The sequence below is a fragment of the Phyllobates terribilis genome, unplaced genomic scaffold (assembly GCF_046119375.1).
Source record: "Phyllobates terribilis strain yellow unplaced genomic scaffold, ASM4611937v1 Scaffold_8534__1_contigs__length_29045, whole genome shotgun sequence".
NCBI classification, from domain to species: Eukaryota; Metazoa; Chordata; class Amphibia; order Anura; family Dendrobatidae; genus Phyllobates; species Phyllobates terribilis.
Genome location: NW_027371274.1, coordinates 21,315 through 29,046, shown reverse-complemented (window position 1 = coordinate 29,046; position 7,732 = coordinate 21,315). Strand labels below are relative to the sequence as shown.

Genomic DNA, 7,732 nt, shown 5'->3' with positions numbered 1-7,732 from the left:
GCAACGTAGTCGGAAACCAATTCTGGTTATCGCTTCTCGGCCTTTTGGCTAAGATCAAGTGTAGTATCTGTTCTTATCAGTTTAATATGTGATACGTCCCCTATCTGGGGACCATATATTAAATGGATTTTTAGAACAGGGAGATGGAAAAAGAGCTTGCTCTGTCCACTCCACGCATTGACCTGGTATTGCAGTATCTCCAGGACCGGTGCACCCCTTCTTTAATGCAGTTTCTAAAATCAGAAAGAATTGAATTCAATGCTTTTTGTTCATTTTGCTTGTTTGTCGGATTTTGGGATGGACTCTTTGGCTTTGCTTTTCTTCTCCTCATTGGATTTTTCATGTTAAAAGTTGCAGAAGCCAGATGACAAGCTCATTTTGGTTCAACTTCAGCAACTGTGCATTGCATTGCCATGTAATGTAATGTAATGCAATGCTATCTATCTAGCTCTCCCTCTATACTTCCTTTTGGATAAACAGACATATTAGGCAAGCATTTTGGAGCTTTCACCTAAATAACTACAGGTGGTGAGATAAGCTGCACAATATAATTGACCTTTCAGTATATTGTTGCACACACACCATCTATTTAGCAAATGCCCTTGTTATCAACAGCAGCCTTTTAAACTCACCTGAGCTAACAGGTATGTGAGCTGGTTACTCTGCTGCGCTTAAAATTTCTTTTTTGGTTTGCTACAATGCCTTTTCTGAAACGTTGTCTCCCTCTGCTGGAACACTGGCTTCTTTCATTTAATGCCTGCAGACTATAAAAGAGAAACCAACCCAAAAAGTTTGGTTGATTAGTCTGTGGCATTCTTTTAAACTGTTGCTTATGGCGGTCTCTGTGAGCTTCTCAGTGACATTCAGCCATCCAGGTATCCCGCCTGCAGTAGACGGAATGTGGCAATGGAACGCTGGCTGCGCGTGTCATAATAGGCTCTGAGCCTTTATATACCTGCGCACAGCAGCAGCCACCTTCAGTCTGCTGCTGGACAGCCAGCAGCAGCAGCAGCAGGAGAGGTAATTAATCAGCAACCCTCCTGCTAAGGGTAGACAGCTGCTCGTTCCACCCCCCCCCCCCCGCCTTAATTGGTTCTCCTCCCTTCCAACGGTGTTGAGGCGGGTGGGAACAGCCGGGGGTTGAGGGTACTGTGCTAAAAGAGGTGGAGTTATGCAGATCTAAAACGCGTGGATTGCAGCAGCAGCAAGCCGAAAAGTGCAGGCATGTGAGGGATCTAGAGGTTGACAGCATGTCTTCTTAACGGGAGTCCAGGTGGCCATCTCCACAAATGGACTTTTCAGAATCCTTGGGTGGCACCGTAGTCGGAAACCAATTCTGGTTATCGCTTCTCGGCCTTTTGGCTAAGATCAAGTGTAGTATCTGTTCTTATCAGTTTAATATCTGATACGTCCCCTATCTGGGGACCATATATTAAATGGATTTTTAGAACAGGGAGATGGAAAAAGAGCTTGCTCTGTCCACTCCACGCATTGACCTGGTATTGCAGTATCTCCAGGACCGGTGCACCCCTTCTTTAATGCAGTTTCTAAAATCAGAAAGAATTGAATTCAATGCTTTTTGTTCATTTTGCTTGTTTGTCGGATTTTGGCATGGACTCTTTGGCTTTGCTTTTCTTCTCCTCATTGGATTTTTCATGTTAAAAGTTGCAGAAGCCAGATGACAAGCTCATTTTGGTTCAACTTCAGCAACTGTGCATTGCATTGCCATGTAATGTAATGTAATGCAATGCTATCTATCTAGCTCTCCCTCTATACTTCCTTTTGGATAAACAGACATATTAGGCAAGCATTTTGGAGCTTTCACCTAAATAACTACAGGTGGTGAGATAAGCTGCACAATATAATTGACCTTTCAGTATATTGTTGCACACACACCATCTATTTAGCAAATGCCCTTGTTATCAACAGCAGCCTTTTAAACTCACCTGAGCTAACAGGTATGTGAGCTGGTTACTCTGCTGCGCTTAAAATTTATTTTTTGGTTTGCTACAATGCCTTTTCTGAAACATTGTCTCCCTCTGCTGGAACACTGACTTCTTTCATTTAATGCCTGCAGACTATAAAAGAGAAACCAACCCAAAAAGTTTGGTTGATTAGTCTGTGGCATTCTTTTAAACTGTTGCTTATGGCGGTCTCTGTGAGCTTCTCAGTGACATTCAGCCATCCAGGTATCCCGCCTGCAGTAGACGGAATGTGGCAATGGAACGCTGGCTGCGCGTGTCATAATAAGCTCTGAGCCTTTATATACCTGCGCACAGCAGCAGCCACCTTCAGTCTGCTGCTGGACAGCCAGCAGCAGCAGCAGCAGGAGAGGTAATTAATCAGCAACCCTCCTGCTAAGGTTAGACAGCTGCTCGTTCCACCCCCCCCCCCCGCCTTAATTGGTTCTCCTCCCTTCCAACGGTGTTGAGGCGGGTGGGAACAGCCGGGGGTTGAGGGTACTGTGCTAAAAGAGGTGGAGTTATGCAGATCTAAAACGCGTGGATTGCAGCAGCAGCAAGCCGAAAAGTGCAGGCATGTGAGGGATCTAGAGGTTGACAGCATGTCTTCTTAACGGGAGTCCAGGTGGCCATCTCCACAAATGGACTTTTCAGAATCCTTGGGTGGCACCGTAGTCGGAAACCAATTCTGGTTATCGCTTCTCGGCCTTTTGGCTAAGATCAAGTGTAGTATCTGTTCTTATCAGTTTAATATCTGATACGTCCCCTATCTGGGGACCATATATTAAATGGATTTTTAGAACAGGGAGATGGAAAAAGAGCTTGCTCTGTCCACTCCACGCATTGACCTGGTATTGCAGTATCTCCAGGACCGGTGCACCCCTTCTTTAATGCAGTTTCTAAAATCAGAAAGAATTGAATTCAATGCTTTTTGTTCATTTTGCTTGTTTGTCGGATTTTGGGATGGACTCTTTGGCTTTGCTTTTCTTCTCCTCATTGGATTTTTCATGTTAAAAGTTGCAGAAGCCAGATGACAAGCTCATTTTGGTTCAACTTCAGCAACTGTGCATTGTATTGCCATGTAATGTAATGTAATGCAATGCTATCTATCTAGCTCTCCCTCTATACTTCCTTTTGGATAAACAGACATATTAGGCAAGCATTTTGGAGCTTTCACCTAAATAACTACAGGTGGTGAGATAAGCTGCACAATATAATTGACCTTTCAGTATATTGTTGCACACACACCATCTATTTAGCAAATGCCCTTGTTATCAACAGCAGCCTTTTAAACTCACCTGAGCTAACAGGTATGTGAGCTGGTTACTCTGCTGCGCTTAAAATTTCTTTTTTGGTTTGCTACAATGCCTTTTCTGAAACGTTGTCTCCCTCTGCTGGAACACTGACTTCTTTCATTTAATGCCTGCAGACTATAAAAGAGAAACCAACCCAAAAAGTTTGGTTGATTAGTCTGTGGCATTCTTTTAAACTGTTGCTTATGGCGGTCTCTGTGAGCTTCTCAGTGACATTCAGCCATCCAGGTATCCCGCCTGCAGTAGACGGAATGTGACAATGGAACGCTGGCTGCGCGTGTCATAATAGGCTCTGAGCCTTTATATACCTGCGCACAGCAGCAGCCACCTTCAGTCTGCTGCTGGACAGCCAGCAGCAGCAGCAGCAGGAGAGGTAATTAATCAGCAACCCTCCTGCTAAGGGTAGACAGCTGCTCGTTCCACCCCCCCCCCGCCTTAATTGGTTCTCCTCCCTTCCAACGGTGTTGAGGCGGGTGGGAACAGCCGGGGGTTGAGGGTACTGTGCTAAAAGAGGTGGAGTTATGCAGATCTAAAACGCGTGGATTGCAGCAGCAGCAAGCCGAAAAGTGCAGGCATGTGAGGGATCTAGAGGTTGACAGCATGTCTTCTTAACGGGAGTCCAGGTGGCCATCTCCACAAATGGACTTTTCAGAATCCTTGGGTGGCACCGTAGTCGGAAACCAATTCTGGTTATCGCTTCTCGGCCTTTTGGCTAAGATCAAGTGTAGTATCTGTTCTTATCAGTTTAATATCTGATACGTCCCCTATCTGGGGACCATATATTAAATGGATTTTTAGAACAGGGAGATGGAAAAAGAGCTTGCTCTGTCCACTCCACGCATTGACCTGGTATTGCAGTATCTCCAGGACCGGTGCACCCCTTCTTTAATGCAGTTTCTAAAATCAGAAAGAATTGAATTCAATGCTTTTTGTTCATTTTGCTTGTTTGTCGGATTTTGGGATGGACTCTTTGGCTTTGCTTTTCTTCTCCTCATTGGATTTTTCATGTTAAAAGTTGCAGAAGCCAGATGACAAGCTCATTTTGGTTCAACTTCAGCAACTGTGCATTGCATTGCCATGTAATGTAATGTAATGCAATGCTATCTATCTAGCTCTCCCTCTATACTTCCTTTTGGATAAACAGACATATTAGGCAAGCATTTTGGAGCTTTCACCTAAATAACTACAGGTGGTGAGATAAGCTGCACAATATAATTGACCTTTCAGTATATTGTTGCACACACACCATCTATTTAGCAAATGCCCTTGTTATCAACAGCAGCCTTTTAAACTCACCTGAGCTAACAGGTATGTGAGCTGGTTACTCTGCTGCGCTTAAAATTTCTTTTTTGGTTTGCTACAATGCCTTTTCTGAAACGTTGTCTCCCTCTGCTGGAACACTGACTTCTTTCATTTAATGCCTGCAGACTATAAAAGAGAAACCAACCCAAAAAGTTTGGTTGATTAGTCTGTGGCATTCTTTTAAACTGTTGCTTATGGCGGTCTCTGTGAGCTTCTCAGTGACATTCAGCCATCCAGGTATCCCGCCTGCAGTAGACGGAATGTGGCAATGGAACGCTGGCTGCGCGTGTCATAATAGGCTCTGAGCCTTTATATACCTGCGCACAGCAGCAGCCACCTTCAGTCTGCTGCTGGACAGCCAGCAGCAGCAGCAGCAGGAGAGGTAATTAATCAGCAACCCTCCTGCTAAGGGTAGACAGCTGCTCGTTCCACCCCCCCCCCGCCTTAATTGGTTCTCCTCCCTTCCAACGGTGTTGAGGCGGGTGGGAACAGCCGGGGGTTGAGGGTACTGTGCTAAAAGAGGTGGAGTTATGCAGATCTAAAACGCGTGGATTGCAGCAGCAGCAAGCCGAAAAGTGCAGGCATGTGAGGGATCTAGAGGTTGACAGCATGTCTTCTTAACGGGAGTCCAGGTGGCCATCTCCACAAATGGACTTTTCAGAATCCTTGGGTGGCACCGTAGTTGGAAACCAATTCTGGTTATCGCTTCTCGGCCTTTTGGCTAAGATCAAGTGTAGTATCTGTTCTTATCAGTTTAATATCTGATACGTCCCCTATCTGGGGACCATATATTAAATGGATTTTTAGAACAGGGAGATGGAAAAAGAGCTTGCTCTGTCCACTCCACGCATTGACCTGGTATTGCAGTATCTCCAGGACCGGTGCACCCCTTCTTTAATGCAGTTTCTAAAATCAGAAAGAATTGAATTCAATGCTTTTTGTTCATTTTGCTTGTTTGTCGGATTTTGGGATGGACTCTTTGGCTTTGCTTTTCTTCTCCTCATTGGATTTTTCATGTTAAAAGTTGCAGAAGCCAGATGACAAGCTCATTTTGGTTCAACTTCAGCAACTGTGCATTGCATTGCCATGTAATGTAATGTAATGCAATGCTATCTATCTAGCTCTCCCTCTATACTTCCTTTTGGATAAACAGACATATTAGGCAAGCATTTTGGAGCTTTCACCTAAATAACTACAGGTGGTGAGATAAGCTGCACAATATAATTGACCTTTCAGTATATTGTTGCACACACACCATCTATTTAGCAAATGCCCTTGTTATCAACAGCAGCCTTTTAAACTCACCTGAGCTAACAGGTATGTGAGCTGGTTACTCTGCTGCGCTTAAAATTTCTTTTTTGGTTTGCTACAATGCCTTTTCTGAAACGTTGTCTCCCTCTGCTGGAACACTGACTTCTTTCATTTAATGCCTGCAGACTATAAAAGAGAAACCAACCCAAAAAGTTTGGTTGATTAGTCTGTGGCATTCTTTTAAACTGTTGCTTATGGCGGTCTCTGTGAGCTTCTCAGTGACATTCAGCCATCCAGGTATCCCGCCTGCAGTAGACGGAATGTGGCAATGGAACGCTGGCTGCGCGTGTCATAATAGGCTCTGAGCCTTTATATACCTGCGCACAGCAGCAGCCACCTTCAGTCTGCTGCTGGACAGCCAGCAGCAGCAGCAGGAGAGGTAATTAATCAGCAACCCTCCTGCTAAGGGTAGACAGCTGCTCGTTCCACCCCCCCCCGCCTTAATTGGTTCTCCTCCCTTCCAACGGTGTTGAGGCGGGTGGGAACAGCCGGGGGTTGAGGGTACTGTGCTAAAAGAGGTGGAGTTATGCAGATCTAAAACGCGTGGATTGCAGCAGCAGCAAGCCGAAAAGTGCAGGCATGTGAGGGATCTAGAGGTTGACAGCATGTCTTCTTAACGGGAGTCCAGGTGGCCATCTCCACAAATGGACTTTTCAGAATCCTTGGGTGGCACCGTAGTCGGAAACCAATTCTGGTTATCGCTTCTCGGCCTTTTGGCTAAGATCAAGTGTAGTATCTGTTCTTATCAGTTTAATATCTGATACGTCCCCTATCTGGGGACCATATATTAAATGGATTTTTAGAACAGGGAGATGGAAAAAGAGCTTGCTCTGTCCACTCCACGCATTGACCTGGTATTGCAGTATCTCCAGGACCGGTGCACCCCTTCTTTAATGCAGTTTCTAAAATCAGAAAGAATTGAATTCAATGCTTTTTGTTCATTTTGCTTGTTTGTCGGATTTTGGGATGGACTCTTTGGCTTTGCTTTTCTTCTCCTCATTGGATTTTTCATGTTAAAAGTTGCAGAAGCCAGATGACAAGCTCATTTTGGTTCAACTTCAGCAACTGTGCATTGCATTGCCATGTAATGTAATGTAATGCAATTCTATCTATCTAGCTCTCCCTCTATACTTCCTTTTGGATAAACAGACATATTAGGCAAGCATTTTGGAGCTTTCACCTAAATAACTACAGGTGGTGAGATAAGCTGCACAATATAATTGACCTTTCAGTATATTGTTGCACACACACCATCTATTTAGCAAATGCCCTTGTTATCAACAGCAGCCTTTTAAACTCACCTGAGCTAACAGGTATGTGAGCTGGTTACTCTGCTGCGCTTAAAATTTCTTTTTTGGTTTGCTACAATGCCTTTTCTGAAACGTTGTCTCCCTCTGCTGGAACACTGACTTCTTTCATTTAATGCCTGCAGACTATAAAAGAGAAACCAACCCAAAAAGTTTGGTTGATTAGTCTGTGGCATTCTTTTAAACTGTTGCTTATGGCGGTCTCTGTGAGCTTCTCAGTGACATTCAGCCATCCAGGTATCCCGCCTGCAGTAGACGGAATGTGGCAATGGAACGCTGGCTGCGCGTGTCATAATAGGCTCTGAGCCTTTATATACCTGCGCACAGCAGCAGCCACCTTCAGTCTGCTGCTGGACAGCCAGCAGCAGCAGCAGCAGGAGAGGTAATTAATCAGCAACCCTCCTGCTAAGGGTAGACAGCTGCTCGTTACACCCCCCCCCCCCCCCGCGCCTCAATTGGTTCTCCTCCCTTCCAACGGTGTTGAGGCGGGTGGGAACAGCCGGGGGTTGAGGGTACTGTGCTAAAAGAGGTGGAGTTA

The 7,732-nt window shown here is 45.0% G+C and overlaps 6 non-coding genes across 6 annotated transcripts; all 6 read left to right on the top strand.

Moving 5' to 3' along the window:
* Positions 1 to 28: 28 nt before the first annotated feature.
* On the top strand, positions 29 to 219 carry LOC141252266 (U2 spliceosomal RNA). Its single transcript, XR_012313705.1, has one exon. It is a non-coding gene; the product is annotated as a U2 spliceosomal RNA (small nuclear RNA).
* Positions 220 to 1,342: 1,123 nt separating this feature from the next.
* Positions 1,343 to 1,533, top strand: LOC141252259 (U2 spliceosomal RNA). The gene has a single exon (XR_012313699.1). It is a non-coding gene; the product is annotated as a U2 spliceosomal RNA (small nuclear RNA).
* A 1,122-nt stretch (positions 1,534 to 2,655) lies between these two features.
* LOC141252258 (U2 spliceosomal RNA) lies at positions 2,656 to 2,846 on the top strand. Its single transcript, XR_012313698.1, has one exon. It is a non-coding gene; the product is annotated as a U2 spliceosomal RNA (small nuclear RNA).
* Positions 2,847 to 3,966: 1,120 nt separating this feature from the next.
* Positions 3,967 to 4,157, top strand: LOC141252257 (U2 spliceosomal RNA). Its single transcript, XR_012313697.1, has one exon. It is a non-coding gene; the product is annotated as a U2 spliceosomal RNA (small nuclear RNA).
* A 1,120-nt stretch (positions 4,158 to 5,277) lies between these two features.
* LOC141252256 (U2 spliceosomal RNA) lies at positions 5,278 to 5,468 on the top strand. Its single transcript, XR_012313696.1, has one exon. It is a non-coding gene; the product is annotated as a U2 spliceosomal RNA (small nuclear RNA).
* Positions 5,469 to 6,584: 1,116 nt separating this feature from the next.
* On the top strand, positions 6,585 to 6,775 carry LOC141252255 (U2 spliceosomal RNA). Its single transcript, XR_012313695.1, has one exon. It is a non-coding gene; the product is annotated as a U2 spliceosomal RNA (small nuclear RNA).
* The last annotated feature ends 957 nt before the right edge of the window (positions 6,776 to 7,732 follow it).